Source organism: Microtus oregoni, unplaced genomic scaffold, assembly GCF_018167655.1.
Source record: "Microtus oregoni isolate MIOR12 unplaced genomic scaffold, Mior012 000079F_ref0000094, whole genome shotgun sequence".
Classification (NCBI taxonomy): Eukaryota; Metazoa; Chordata; class Mammalia; order Rodentia; family Cricetidae; genus Microtus; species Microtus oregoni.
In genome coordinates, this window is record NW_024544537.1 from 1,255,631 (window position 1) to 1,272,277 (window position 16,647).

Genomic DNA, 16,647 nt, shown 5'->3' on the forward strand with positions numbered 1-16,647 from the left:
GTATATTACTCAAGCACTCTACCAAGATGGTTCCCAATCCCTACCTAAACAGTTTTTAAAACTGAACCCATGACTGAAGTTTCGGATAAGAAAACTCCATATCTAAATGGCTATAAACAAACAAACAATTTATAAAACTCCTATGGACAATTAAAAAAGTATACTCCTTAATTCATCTTATAAAACTATCAAAATCTGACAAGAAAACTTGTTAATCCAAGGCAATTTTGCTCATGAACAAAGATCTAAAATTTCCAAGTAATATAAAAATGTTTTGCTAACCTGGCTGGGTTGTAAAATTGATTTTACAACTGGTAATCAATAAATTTGATTTGAAAAACAAAATGATATGGTTATTTTTACAAGGAAGAACACCTGATAAGATCCCATCACTCGTAATATAAATGCTTCTCAATCTAAGAACAGACCAAAACTTCCCTATTATTAAAAAAAAAAAGCTAGGAAAAAGGTTAAAAGCAAGTACCTTAGTTAGTGCAGAACTGTTAAATATTTTTTTTGAAAAATGAATCAAAACCTGGTAAAAGATAAGTACTAAAAGTGATGAAAGTTTAACACAATGGTTATATTTAAGGTCAGTATAAAAATATAAATAAAATGAAGTCCACAAGGACTTACATATAGTAACATGAAAATATCAAATATCTAAGAATAAAAGTTTTGGGAGATTATAAATACCACAGAGAAAAAAATAAATTGGGTAATGTTCTATGCTCATTAAACTGAAAACCAAGGTGTCATTTCTCCACAAAATGTTCTTTGGGGTCGACACAATCACAAGCATGGCACTAACAGACTGTGAATGCATGTGCATGTTTGTCTATGTAACATGATACTAAAATTCATATAAATGTGCAAAGGGCTGAGAACAGGCAAGATGTTCTGAGGACAAGGTGGAAGAACTTGTTCTACTGATTACTGAGACTTACTATGAAGCCATCATAAACAAGGCCAATGTGGGGTCAGAACAAGGAGATACAAACAGAACAGACCATAGCAACCAAACTGTAAGACATGCGCACATTTAATACTTCTCAGGAATATGGAAATCCATGTGCTAGGACATCTTGCTATCCACACAGAGAAAAGGACAGACAATCAATTTCAGGTCATCACTGGATCTTTGTGTGAACACCAAAGCTGCAAGGCTTCCAGATGAGAGAAAATATCCTTACAATCATGGTTTAGGAAAAGAAGCTTTAAACTGAAATCTGTCTACTTTAAACATAAGGGAAATACTAATTACATTAAAAGTGAGAACCTTTATTTCTAAAAAGACTCATGAAAAATGGAAGAGCATATCATACAGTGGCAGAATGCATTTGTAACCAGCAAGGGCTCATTTTGCAGCATGTAATGAAGAACTCCTAGAAATGAGCAAGGGACAAGAGACAAGGTGTGTATGATGCTTTTGGAAGGAATTGTACTTGAGAGTTATGAAAGTATAAACCTCTAACTAGCACATTTAACAAAAATACTGATATTCTCCCTGAGATTTGCATAATAAACAGCTTTTTTTTATCTTTTAAAAGCATATTAAGTTGGGAGTGGGGGTGCTCACTTCTAATCCAAGTCCTGGGAAGGCAGAGAGAAGTGGATCTCTGTGAGTTCCAAGTGGATCTCTGTGAGTTCCAGGTCTGCCAGAGCTACATAGTAAGACTCTGTCTCAAAAGCAACAAAATAATTAAATGCTCCTGTTTCAAGAAACTAGGTCTCACTCCTCCTGTAATCTTAGCACTAAGAGAAATGATCACCAATGAAAAACCTGGTTTAAGAAATCTACCTCTGCCAAGACCACCAAGACTCTCTCAAACACGGGGACTTCAACAATATCCAGTGGCAATAACTAGTGATATATTCATACAAGGGCATATCCAGTAATGAGACTACAACTGCACACAGATTTTACATTCACTATTTTACTCCAAAGAAATCTGACAGGAAGAATACAACCTGATTCCATTCCAATAAATTACAAAAGTAGGCAAAATCGGTCTGTGGTGGTAAAAGTCAGGCAGGTGGTATGCTGAGGCAGGTGAGATTTCAGTTGTTTATGATCCTCGATAGGGGCTGATACACGAATGTGTGCTTGACTGATGGAAATTCACTGAGCTGTGTACTATGGATACTGTGTACTTTTTATTAACTATTTATTTAGTTCTTTTTTAAGTGTTGAATGAATACATTTTCTAAAATTATTTAAGGATTATGAAAGCAAAAAATCTTGAACCTGAGTGCTTCAGATCAAAGTACAATTTTTTTATTATTTATTTATTATGTATATACTATTCTGCCTGCATGTATGCCTGCAGGTCAGAAGAGGGGTTCAGATCTTGCCTGCTACAGATGGTTGTGAGCCACCATGTGGGTGCTGGAAATTGAACTCAGGACCTCTGGAAGAGCAGCCAGTGGTCTTAAACCATTGAGCCATCTCTCCAGCCCCCAAATACAAAATTCTAATAACTATCATTTCAAGAGTAATATGGTAATAACCAAAACAACCCACACATGTCAAAATCAGTGACTCTCAGTGTTAGCTGGAAATGATGTGACTGGCTTCTGTCCAGTTACAGTCACAGCTTGAGTTATAAAGATCTAGAACTATCTTGCAGCTTTCTGTTATAAATATTTTTTTAAAAAATTTGGAAGTTAATGGACTGACAGAGCTAGTCAAATCCCCCTATTTTATAAATAAAAAAACAAGATCCTTTAAAGTTAATTTGTCCAAGGTGATAAAAAGATGAGTAAGTATAAAATAGTTGAAATTACTAAATTACATCTACCCTTACCAATTTGTTAAGGTCTACATAGTAAGAGAATTTACTCGGAGTGTCTCTCAATATACACCATATTCATTTGAAACAATTTCATCCAACCAACCCAAAATTATTTTCTTTGCCACCCATGGCTCACAGCCAAAAGTTATTTCTGTGGCAGAAAAGATAAGACTTTCTATAGTAAAGTCCATGATGTGCAGCCTACCAGATAACTTTCTGTTTACACTATGATGACTTTGACATCGAGCTTAAAGCACATATGAAAATTCAGAATAAAGGAATCTCCACATATGGCATCCTTGAAAAAAAAAGTTTAAAAAAATCAATCATGGCCACAAATTAAAACCAAGGGTTTTCTAAAAGCTCATATAAACAATCAAATGTCTTACCTTACTGACATTAAATGATTACACTAATTTCTTATTAAATCATTACTTCTAAGTCGCTAAATTCTCCACTTCATCCTACTTTACAATTATGTTCACAACTAAAAATGCTTATGATTTTAAAAGAATGTCTTGTCACTCTGAAGCTAAAATGATCAAACATTAACAATATTTGATCTTGTGGAAATAATTTTAAATTATAAAAGTGTATAGTCTCAACTACATACTAACGGGATTCTTTTCATTATCAGAGGACTCTCACCTGTCATTTCAAACCATAAAGTTTTAAGCCAAGATGAATCTCTGGCTTTGCTAGCCATAGAGGAAACACCTGGCCTTTGAGGACACGCATAAAACTAAAGAATAAATCAGAAAACAGTTTTATGGCAACAGATTTTTTTTAACTAACAAAATGGATATGCCAATGACATAAATGCAAATAATTACAAATGGGGCCAGTGAAATGCTTCAGTGGGTAAAAGTACTCCCACTCTTCTCAATGCTCTGAATTCAATCTCAGTGACTCACATATGGGAAGAAGAGAAAGAAGCCCCACGTGTTGTCCTCTGATCTCTACACAAATGCTGTGCTGTTCACGCATACCCAAAAGAAATTAATGCATGTAAAAAAAATTAACCAATTTAATGACAAAATGCAACGTATTTTGGAACACAAAAAGGGTAGTAGTAGGGGATAAATAATAAAAATTAAACTCTGCAGTTTGGATAAAACTAATACAGTCTATTTTTGATAAATATAACAGGTTTGGATGAAGAGTATATGGGAATTTTATACTATCTCTGCAATTTCAACTTTTTATTTATTTATTTTTACCAACCCAATCCCTGACGTTCCCATCCCTGCATACATCTCCCATCAGTTTACCCAGGTGATCTCATCTATTTCCCCTTCCCAGGGAAATCCATGTTTCCTTCCTGCTACCTGGCTTCTCTGGAGCAGGGAACTGTAGCCTGGTTATTCTTTTATCTCTGCAATTTTAAGTCTAAAGTGTTTCAAAGCAAATATATATGACTTTGCAAAAGTTACTAAAAAAGAGAAATTTATACCTCAATTGACACAAGCAACTTTCCACATTCACTTAGGGTGAGGTGAGGCTATAAACCAGACCTTTCAAATCTTTCAATTTATTTATTTATTATTGGGGGGAGTATGCATGTCAGAGCATGCTTGGAAAGGTTAGAAACCACTTTGTAGTTGGTTCTTTCCTTCTACCTTTGCATGGGTCTGGAGGATCAAACTCAGGTGATCAGGCTTACATGGCAAGAGTTTTTTTCCTACAGAGCTACCTGCTAGCTTGGCACCCAGCTTTACGTGGCTTGGAGTTCTGTACTTAGGTCCTCAAAATGGCAAGGCAAATGCTTCACCTAATGGGCCATCTCTCCAGTCCAGACTAGTTTTGTTTGCTTGCTTATTTATTTGGCCTGGGACTCCAAGAGAATCTCTTTTTTATTTGTGCAAAAGGGAAAGCCATACCTTTCCATGTGTGTCCTAAACCACTTAAAATACTGCCATGAGATTCCTGGCTATTAGATAAGGAAGGACAAGGGTTTATAAAGCACTGCTTTGCTACAGACAGGTGCTGAGTTCCAGTTGAGTTTATCTAGTCCTTTACAAAACCAGCCACTGGCAGTAGGCTGGGGTGGCAATAAGGTGGAAATCTAAAAGCAAGCTAGCTATTTCCGAACATGATACAATTAAACCCAAAGGCCATAACAAAACAAAAATCATCCCAATTTGGATAGAAAAAGAAGTGAAAAGTCTAAAACTGTTCCTTTGTGGAAAGAAGACAAGATCCTTCTTTTAGATGGGAGAAAAGAATCCTATTTAAGGTACATAGAGACAGGCAACAGACAAGTATATATCAAGGTGTTCTGGACATTCTCAAACAATAAAGCTTAATAAAGATGAGTGGATAACATTTCTTACAGACCCACCTTCAAGCAAGATAAGGTTTTACATATTACACCCATTACTGATACAAACCTCGAGAGTGTTCCTTTACGTGTACTGTAGAGAGGAGATTGGAAGGCAGGCACTCTAGCAGGACAGAGCACGGTCATAAACACTTTACAACAGTCTTTTGAAAACACCAGCCAGAAAAATGGCTCTTGCCACTACTCACCCTATCCTCAACCTCCACCAGAAAAGCAAGTTTTTCCTCAAGGCATGAGGAAAGTCTTTGCTGCTCATGCGGAGGGAGGAGCCCACTGCCTTTTCAGCAAGGCTACGTTCATAATCTTCTAGTACCCGATGTTCTGCCTGCATGGTTTTGCTGATACACTGCCACAGAAAAGTTAGTTTTCACAGTACTATCAATATTCAAATTCAGATACACTGAACTACTCTGAGAAGCAGAACACTATATACATTTTTTCCTGTGGGAAAGTGGTGTATATTTCAATTTTAAAAGAAGTCTTTACAGACCTTATAGAAATTAGGCTCCCTCTCTATAGACTCTAGCTTTATAGATACCAATATCACTAAATTTTAATAAAGAAACTAGTTATTGAATCCTATTTTACTCACACATCATACAGGCTTAGTTCTTTATTCTTTCCATGATAGAAATAGGGCTACAGAAAAAAATCTTAATATTCTATGGGTTTTCTGAACTATGCCCAATTGTGGGTGGATCTGGCAGTTATTATACATTTAGCCTGGGCCTCTCAATAAGCTTTGGCTTTAAGTGTTACTATCAAGGAAGTGAAGACATTTTTTACAGCTACTCCACCACAATAAAAAGGATATCATCTCAAAAGGAAGCTCAAGTATTAATGACGATGACAATGTTAGTAATAAAAACAATTCTTTTGTGCATTTACTACCGCTAGTCATGCTTTAAATATAATATATCCTCTGGCCCATTTAATCCTCACGAGGTAAATACCACATTATCCTCATTTCAAAACTGAAGAAACAGGTCAGAGATTAAGCAATTTGCCCCAAAACACAGAGCTAGTCTGTGTCAAAAGATCTAGTTGTTTCAGAATTTTGCCTGCAGAGATGATTTTTAAACTATCATACTCTGTATGTAATTAGAGAATTTGGTAAACTTAAAATGAACAGAGGGTGCAAATTGAAATTCAGTTTTCAAACAAGAATGGCCTGGAGCAACCCTTAAAGCCTTATTGTGCCTTTTATTGGGACAATTTCCTTCAAGCAAGCTAAGATTAAATACCTTTACAGAGAACAAGTATAAAATAAATTTGGCTCTGCTTTTCTCACTTTGAAGTATCTCACTGAATTTTTTGAATATCACAGCCAATAACAGTATTATCACAACAAATTAGTAAACCTTTAAAATCTTCAGGTAAAACACACTGCCCAAGTTTACCACTAAGTAAACTAGAGTATATAACAGCAAAATGGATAGTACCTTTGAAAAGTTTCAAAGCATCAACAAAAAAACAGCATGAACAAGATATTCCTTTCGCGACAAACTAGAACTCTGTTGCTCTAACACCACAATAAGATCTGCTTTAATGACAAACACTGAACTGAGATAGAACAAATATATGTGTTATTTCAAGATGTGTACCGAAATTCAGAAAATTTTCACTGAAAATCTAAAAGACCCTATCAGGGGGCTAGAAAGATGGCTTCATGGTTAATAACACAAGCTGTTCTTCCAGGGGACCCAAGTTCAATTCCTAGAACCCACATGGCATCTAACTTTCTAGAACTCTACTCCCAGGGCAACTCATAGCCTCATCTTGTCAACTTGGGGAGCTGGTGCACAGACATACATGCTGGTAAAACACCCATATGCATAAATGAATATTTTAAAAGACATAGACTTAAAAAACTCTTTATCACAGCTGGAGAGATGGCCTGATGGGTGAGAGCACTGACAGTTCTTCTAGAGGGCCCAGATTTCATTCCTAGTACCCACGTGGTGGCTCACAACTGTAGGCAACTCATACATGTGATGCAGATATATGCAGGTAAAACAATAGCACACATAAAATAAAAGTTAAAAACTATCAGTTTATTTCCTGAAAGAGCCATCTCACCAACATAATTGGACTAAATCTGGACAGCCAAAAGTGGGTTACCTACTATTCTCACTAAGTAACAAAAAGCGGGTAACCTCCATAAGTTTCTGGAACTAATGTTTTAATAGTTTTTGATATTTTCATACAACGTATTTCAGTCATATTCACTTTCCTTCCACCAACTCTTCCCAGATTCCCCATCCTTCCCAACTTCATGTTCTTTAAAAAAAAAAATCAGAACAAATTTATGCTGCCCAAATATTCTTGGATGTTTGTCTTTCCACTGGTGTGGTCCGCTTACCAAGGTCCACACTGTTAGAGCAAACTAACTCTCCTTTTCAAAGCAGCTAAGTAACTTTTATGCCCAGATCCCCTCACTAAGCTGAGAGGAGTCTGGGCTTGTACAAGTCTTGTGCATTCTGTCACAACTACTTTAAGTTCCTATGTACACCTGTCTCGCTGTGTTTTTCAAATCATCTATTTGAACTTCAGCCATGGGCTTCACGGGAAACCAAGACTAAGGCACTACATTTCTAAAGCAATCCAGGAAAACCTAAACAGCCATAAGGTAACAAGAAGTACACAAACCACCAAGCTCTGTGGGCAATGGTTCTATAGGAAAATCCATTTAGCATTCCAACTCAGTAACAAATCAACCCACTCTGCCCTATTAAGTTCTGGAAGTAGAAGGAAATCTTCCCTCACTAAGGAAAGTCTGAGCTTCCTTAAGATCTGATCAAAGCAGAGCAGGAGAAAGGGCATGAAATAAGGACAGAAGTCAGAGCTGGGGGGTAGGGGAGAGATCAGAGATGAAGACGGCGAAACCTAGTGAAGAAGCGGACGAAGTTGAGACCACAGCTGAAAGGAAGGACTACAGAGGATGAGAGTGGGGTGGGTAATGGAGAGAATGACGGAACACTGCCCACTGGCTTCTACAAACTTAGCTTCTTGACTCTTAAGGAGAAGAGAGATGAGAAGCCATAGCAAGGGTCTTGCACTGCCTCCCTCACTTAGTCTGTTATTCTCATTCTCCTTTTTAAGACACAATCTGGTGGGCCATGGGGTCTTAAGTGCATTCCTCTTGACCTGCTAGGGCAAAAGAATTCAGACCAGAGGATGGAGTTAAAGGCTTTGAAGCCCTCTTCACTCTTCATGAACACTGCAAAAGACTCCAGCGTCAGCTGAGAGCTAAAGGAAAGACCCAGGGAGGGGCAGGAACAGCATAAGAGAGGAAGGAATATAAACTGAGAGATTTTAAGTAGGAAGAAAAGTGAAATTTTGGAGAGTTGGATAGTAATCTAATAGAGATCTCAATTAATTAAACTATAAAAATGCTCTTAAATATTTAGGATTCAATTTGACAGTTCCAAGTATTTCATTACATCCATTTCACTTTGAGATAAACGAATATTTATGGTTAGGATATTAATATAGGGTTATGTCAAAGGTATGAAAATAAACTTCTAGAGACATACAATTTTCTGGTGTACTTTTTCTGCATAGTGATCATGCAAATCATGTCAGCACTGCTTTCTGTTTATTTGGTAGGCTTTATCATTTATCAATATTTTCCACTCTAATAGGCCAAATACCAGGAGTAATTCCCTTCACAAGTAAAGTATATTTAACTCTTTCTTCAGAGTTCAACTATAATTAAAAACTTGCTCCTTCAGCCCAAAGATTATCCGTCAAGATTGTAAGGTGTTATTTAAAACAACCCCACAATCCACAGAACACATACCCAGATATACACTGAGTAACACAGAAATCCTTTTTCCATGTCCAGAAGCCAGTGCTGCTCCACTCCTAAAACAGTTTACAGCTCTAACAAGGAAGCAGCAAACCCTCAGCATTTCTAGACTTTCCAGTCAAAGATAACCACATGGTTAACTCTGACCAAATGACCTGCTGGAGGATGAGCACCACTTAGGTGTCATCTTCCTCCCGACCCCACCCCCCAGCTTGCCTGGCTGTTCTTCCAGTTGAACTCTACCCAGATGTGGGGCCTCTCTCTTGAACAGAGATAAGAGCGAGGACAACAAGCTCAACAGCACATGAGAGATCCAACAGCAGAGACCAGCAGGAGCCAAGAGTAATGCCTCCACCGCCCCGACACCTCTGCAAAATGTCCCCGTGATTTCACCGACAGAGCAGACACGCACTGCTCTGGGATATCTAAACTCTGTCCATCACTAGGCCCATAAGAGATGCTGTTACTTGTCTTAGTATTGACCCCGTTTTCTGCAAAACACAATCTAACTCTAAAACTTTGAAACTACATGAAAAGAAGAGAAGCAAAATTGAACCGCGTGTTACCATAAAACTCCTGCAAAGCAGAGTGAGGCCCCTATAAATATGCTCCTATTTTACTTTAGTACTGCAATTTTAAATAGGATTCAAGATTGGAGTAAATAAAACATTTACTCTTTGAGGTATGACATCTTAGGTATGCTGAACAGAAGGCGAGGTTACCAAAAACGTGAATTTCGGGTATAGGTTACTATTAGCTATTTGGAATCAATCTTTCTTTACTAATCAACTCAAACTGCAACTCTGTCTAGAAAATGAACACATCACAAATGAAAAAAATTCCTGAGATTATCTTTTGTTAAGGACACACGGCAATCTTCAACAGAATTGAACTGTTTCTTTACAACAAAACTTTGCATTCTCAATTAATACGTGTCTGCACATAAACACATACAGACCATGTGGAAAGGGCAGTCTCGAACCAGACACACATGGCTCTGAGTTCCAGCACTGCCCCGAACTCACTGGACAACCTCAGCTGTGCAAGCTCCAGAAGAAGACTGGAGGTAGATGTCGTTATCTGATAGCAGCGACATTTTCTTAGCACAGAGCAACTCTGAGGATTACATTGAAACGCACACTACCCAGCAAGTCCAGTGACTGTATATACTTAATGGTAACTCGGTTTGCTTCCACACAAACTGTACAGGGTGGTCTGCAATTAAAGAAAAGAATGTGTCAGATAAACAGAAGAAAATTCGGCGTGATTGAACATTCACTACGCTCTGTCAAATGTAACCATGGCAATTGTATATTTAATATCTACCTTCACTAAAGTCAACTTTGCCTTGATTAGGCCAATTCTAGGCCAAAGGGGAGGGAGACATCTAGACTTGTAGAAATTCATATAACACACTGATTTAAAACTATGTATGTGGAGAATTAAAGAGTACTTGCATTTTTCTAATGTCCATTGCAGGGAGGGTGAATTACCATAAGAAATGATGTACTCTGTAATTGAACATGACACAGTTAAACGTCCATTAAAAATAAACCTTCTTGATCATGTTTTCTTTTTATGCATATTCTTTCATAGCCCTACAAATCATCGTAAAGCAAAAAGGAAACGTCCCCCACCCCATGCAAGCGTACAGAGCAAGCTCAGTTCACAGGTCTCCTTCCTTTCCTTTTACAAACTCACAAGTAAAGACACGGCGCAAACTGACAAATGTTAGTGAAGAACATAACTGAAGAGCCCTGCCTTGTCAGGAATTTTTCTCAAAAGAAAAACAAAAATCTAAGTGCTAGGCTTCAGTACAGACAATGCTTTATCTTCCGACTCATCGAGAGTACGAACTTTTGGTTCTTTATTGTGCAACTTGCTTTCTCCTTTACCTTGTCTACACCTCGCCTCCACCCATCCTACTTACTGTACTTTCTAAGCAGATACACAGCACTAAACCCTAAGCCTCCAACTAGGAACAACTCTTGCTGGACCTCGGAGGGCCGGCTGCTTAATGTCATCGTCAAACGAAGGTGAGGTCTTTGCTTTCCTCACCACCTGCCAACAATTATTTGCAAACCTCCTGCAAAACAGTCTATTATTACTAACCTTGTGCACAGGTCCCAGCCCCTTCAAGAGAAGCAGCCTCAGTCCAGGCGAGCCCTAGTCCCCGGAACACCTTACTGAGGCTGGAGACCTGTACGGAGAGGTTCTCTCTGCAGATGTCCAGGCATCATTCCCCTGCACCCGAGGGCTGATGGCAATCAAGCCTCCCTCCCACCCCCCCCCCCCACCCGCAGCCACTCCCTCTCCCCTTGGCCTCGGGGCGTTTGGGGCGTCCGGGCGGGCGCAGCCACCACGACAGGCCCTGCGCGGACCTCCCGCAGCCTCGTACTTCCCCGTGTCTGTTGACAGCTGTAGGCCGAGCAGAGCCCCTGAACCCCCGCAGTCTCGCACACGCCCAATGTCGTGGGCGCGGGGTCACTAGGACGACCCCACGGCACCCCCAAAGTCTTGGCCTCGGGCAGGTGCCGGGCCTCTAGCCGCCACTCACCGAGCCCCAGTCGTCGCTCCGAGCTCCACCGCCTGGCCTCTGCACCCTCGGCTGACTCCCGCGGGGGGTCCGGGCGGGCACCACTTCCCCGGCCGACCCCCCTTCCTGTGCGCGCCGAGCCGAGGGCAGATCCGGTATGAGCCGCCACTGCCGCCGCCCCCTTGCCTCTCCCTCCTCCCTCACAGCGTCCCTCCCACTGAGGCCCGCCTAGTATTTCCTGGATCCGGTCTCGGGGAGAGCTAGGCAGGAGAGCTGCGGGCTTCGGGGCTTCCGTCTGGCGCCTTCGCTCGCCAGGCACAAAGATGGCACCACTGGGGGGGGGGGGGGCCAGCCCTAAGCGATCTCGCGAGGTTTTCCCTACAGGAACCAGAGGGCGGGGTCCCCACAGGAAAGGTGATAAATGAGCCTGGGCGAATGCTCGCCCACGTCGGAAATGGGCCGGACGTGGAACGTTTACCACGCCTGCGCGGGGCCCTGGGGCTGCCGCTTCCCAGAATTGCCCGCGAAGTGAGATCCGGGCTCAGAGTTCTACCTGTTTTCTCGAGGCGGGAGGCGGAGTAACTCGGAGTGCAACCCGGTAAAAGACTCGGCACTATCCGGTACCAAAGTGAGCGCTATCCTTAAGGCTTGCCATCCCACCCAAGCTCCTAAAGTAGAAACACACAGACGCTTGCCCAGCTGTGTTGGCGTGTGCCTCTAATCCCAGCCCTCGGGAGGCAGAGGCAGGAGGATCTCTGTGAGTTCGAGGCCAGCCTGGTCTACAAGAGCGAGGCTCCAAAGCTACAGAAAACCCCTGTCTCAAAACAAACAAAAGCATACAAACTCTTGCTCGCAGGAATTTCCTAGCCCTTTGCTCCTCCCTAGCTCTGCTATGTTCTTTAGAAAGTCTACTACAGCGAAACCCTGGGGGGGGGGGGGGGAGAAAAAAAGTCTGAGTCACCCGGCGAGTGGGTGTGGTGGTAAACAGCTTTAATCCCAGCACTCAGGAGGCAGAGGCTGGCAGATCTCTTGTGAGTTAGAGGCCAGCCTGCTCTACACAGCAAGTTCCAGGACAGCCAGAGATACACAGAGAAACCCTGTCTCAAAAAACAAAACAAAACAAACAACAACAACAAAATAACAGACTCTCCTTCATTCTGTTAGTTCACGTTACTATGCGCTTCACAGGTAACAACTGCTGTCAGTTTTTCACACAAATACCTTATTTTCTTGTTTTATTCTTTTCTTGTCTTTCATAGTCATATAAACACAGTTCAGTTTTCTATATACCCATTACAGAGGAAACAAAATGCTCTGACCATGAAAAAAAAATTGGTCTCAGATGGAGGATGGGGAGAGGGGATTTTGTGTTATAAGTAAGCAGACAACATGGGAGTCATACATCTGGAGAGGTGTCATATCTCTATCTTTAAAAGAAAAACAACTAGAACTAGAACGTCCATATGACCTAGATATATCCCTCTTGCATATACATCCAAGGACTCTAAGCATATCAAAGACATGTTTGCCGATTCGCATTTACTATATATAGTACTGTTTACAACACCCCAGACATGGGATCAGCAAAGATGGCCATCAACAGAGGAGTAGAAATGTGGCATGTGGAAATGTGGAGTTTTCAGGAAAATGAATAAAACTAGAATCATGTTAATTGAAATAATCAATTCAGAAACACGATAGGGTGTATTTGCTCTTGTATGCAGATCTAGATTTTAAAGAGTCTATGTGTCCATAACATGAAAATAGAAGAGGAACTATATGGGATGAAGGGGGCTCTAATTCTAAAGGAAAAAGGAGGTGGAAATAATTGTAAGGAAAAAGAGATGAATATTGCATGTTCTCGTATAAAACCTAGATATAAGTGTATATGTGTATATTTGTGTGAACATTATATATATATATATTATATGGCATGACAATAAATGGACTATGTGGGGTGAGAAAGGGATCTAAAGGAATCATGAGGGAGAAGATAATTGATGTGGGATTCCTCTCTGTATGCTGCGAATACCATTGGTTAATAAAGAAACTGCCTTGGCCTAATAGGGTAGAATATAAGTAGGCCAGGAAAACTAAAGTGAATGCTGGCAGAAAGAAGGGCTGAGTTAGAGAGAAGTCATGGAATCTCTGCCAGAGACAGACATGCTGAAACTTTGCCAGTAAGCCACTGCCATGTGGCAATACACAAATTAATGGAGATGGGTTCAATTAATATGTAAGAGTTAGCCAATAAGAAGCTAGAGCTAATGGGCCAAGCAGTGATTTAAATAATATAGTTTCTGTGTGATTATTTCCGGACTAAGTGGCCGGGAACTAACTAGTGGCCTCCTTACTACAGATAATTGTAAAGAAAAAAATAAAGACAAATATTATATTTTCTATCTCATATACAGAGCCTAGATTTAATTGTATATACACACATCTATACATTTATACATGTGCATGTATATGTATATGACTTGACAGCAAAAGGATAACTATTTGTTTGGAAGAAGGAGACCAACAGAAGCATGGAGAAGGAGCATTGGAAGGTGATGAGGGCAGATAGCAACAAGGAACAATGTTAGACATACACAAAATATCATTAAAATCCCACTACTTATGTTCACTAAAAATTAATAAAATTAAAAGAAAATATCTCATGCAAGAAGTTCTTTGGGGTTATTACATAGAAGTTAGTCCGGGGAACTAGTCGCAGTGATGTCAAGAAACAAATCATCCTGCTTATTTCAACAGAAGCTTTAATATAAAAAGTTATTATTAAGCCGGGCAGTGGTGGTGCTTGCCTTTAATCCCAGCACTCAGGAGGCAGAGGCAAGCAGATCTATGTGAGTTTAAGGCCAGCCTAGTCTACAGTATGAGTTCCAGGACAGGCACCAAAGCTACACACAGAAACCATGTCTTGAAAAAGCAAAAAAAAAAAAAAAAAAAAAAAGTTATTGTTAGGCAGCTAAAAAGGCAGTGGAGCTCAATGTTCCACACGGTTAGTATAATGGCTAATCTTAATTTTATCATAGCAAGACTTAGAGTTACCTATCTAACACATCTCTAGGCACATCTGTGAGTGGACCATTCCAGAGCCATTTAACTGGAGGGAAGAGTCACCCGTAATGTAGAAGGCACCATTCCATGGATGAGGCTCCTGGACAGAATCAAAAGTAGAAAGTGACTGGTCAAAATGCAGAAACCAACTGACTGTGGGATGCCCATCCCTAAAAAACATTTACAACAACACATCCCCTACACTTGAGGGTCAAGAAACCTCAACATTCAGGAAGAAGGGGTGAACATGTATTGTAAGAGCCAGAGGATGAAGGCATCTGTTGGAAGTTAGTATCTTAAAAAAAAAAAAGACAAGAGGTAGGGGGCTATGGAAAAGGGGTCATTCTAGGAAGAGTGTTAAGGAGGAGTGGGATATAGTGAATACGACACATCAAGATAAGATGGTGTGAAATTCTCAAAGAATTCATGAAAATACGTTAGTAGAACATTTCCAGTAGCAAGCAAGCTAAGCATTAGCATGTATCTCTCTCTGCTCCCTGTCTGTGGATGTCACATGACTAACTACTGCAACTGCAACTGCTCTTGACAGCAAGCCTTCCTGATGGTGGCAGACTGTGCCCTGCCACTGTGAGCTGCAGCAAACCCTTCCTACTTTAAGTTGCTTTCGTCAGGTTATGTTGTCACAATACCCAGAAAACAACAGAAAATGGGCAGGACGTGCTTATGACGTATAGGGTGAATGGGAAGAAAGGGAAGAGGGGATTGCCCAGTTTAGGCATTTAGAAGAAGGCTTGCAGAAGCGAAACTCAAACTTTTGAGGAAAAGGTAGCGTTCTGTGGTGATGCAGCCTCTGAGGAAAACACTGGATTTGCATGTGCCAGGAACTGCAAACCAGCCCCAACTGCTGTAGTGGAAAAGAAGTAGCACTCTCCTGTCCTGAGATCTTCCGAAGGCTCTCAGGCTGATGAGAGCAAGCTGTGGACTATAGCTGAACTTGACCCATATCTTCCAGCATCCAGATCCACTGTTTTGAAATCTGTATCAAGATTTCTATCAAATAGCGCACATAGTCAAGATGGCCTTGCTAAATACATTTGTACACAACCTGCCTCAAGATTTGCATTTCATGACAACTTAAAATCTCTGAGTAAGAAATAAATGTTCACAGTGGTTTGGCACTAAGACTTTTTCTTTTCCCGTAGCAAAGGTGTCCTAATACAGCAGCTCGGCTCCCATGCAAACTGAGGGGAGCCTCCCTTGGGCTTCTTGCTTACCCATGCCTAGAGTGTTCTCAAAAGTAGCTCCGTTACAGTTACAGATTAGTCACCAGGAATGTGAAAACTACTACTTAATCATATTGCTACTTCTATCTGCAAGAGACAAGGGCAATAAACTCTACCAAGTAATCCTGTACCAAGCTAAAACTTCTAAGATGTCAGAAAAGCGATGTGGAGGGTGGGGAGAAGTAGCTGTCAACTACCTAAAGTAATTAACCCAGAACTTGATTTAAAGTTGTCTTGGAACTAGAGATGGCTCCGTGTTTGAGAGCTTCTGCTGCTTCTTGCGGGGCACCCAAGTTTAAGTCCCAGCGTCTGCATCAGGCACTACAGGATCACCTATGACTCTACGTTCAGGAGATCTCATATCCTCTTCTGGTCTCATGGACACCCCCCCCCCCCCGACACACATAACATATATTTAGACACACACACACACACACACACACACACACACACACACACACACACACACAATGGAAAGAAATCTTTAAAGTGGTATCGTACCCACTTTCCCAGTGGGATCTTGCCACCAATAAGAAGCTTGAAATTAAGAAAACAGGGAAACCTGTTCTTTCTGTCCGTTGTGTTTCTGTTTCATTCCCTACCTCATCCCCAGTCTCGCTCATTTTAGCTGGTTCTCCAGAAGCAAAGAAAGGAGAATGGAGTGGGCCAAGTTATCACTTCACTGATATTGTCTTAAGATGGTTTTGTCTTCTGGACACAGAAGATGCTTAAAACTTGTCCTTTCTCTCCGATTTCTTTGTTTTTCTTTCTGCATAGCCTTTCACTAGGAAGCTTCATTGGCACATCCCAGGACACAGTGGTGTTGTCGTACGCTGCCGGGCCTCTCTTACCAGCTC

General features: G+C 40.7%; 1 protein-coding gene across 4 annotated transcripts in view; it reads right to left on the bottom strand.

The window, feature by feature from the left end:
• The window catches only part of LOC121441613 (TGF-beta-activated kinase 1 and MAP3K7-binding protein 3), a 65,995-nt gene extending 54,211 nt beyond the window's left edge, over nt 1–11,784 (bottom strand). For all 4 annotated transcript variants that reach the window (XM_041642834.1, XM_041642835.1, XM_041642833.1 and 1 more), the window contains exon 1: nt 11,505–11,784. The gene's annotated coding sequence lies outside the window, so the exon portion shown is untranslated. The remainder of the gene's footprint in view (nt 1–11,504) is intronic.
• Between the last annotated feature and the right edge of the window lie 4,863 nt (nt 11,785–16,647).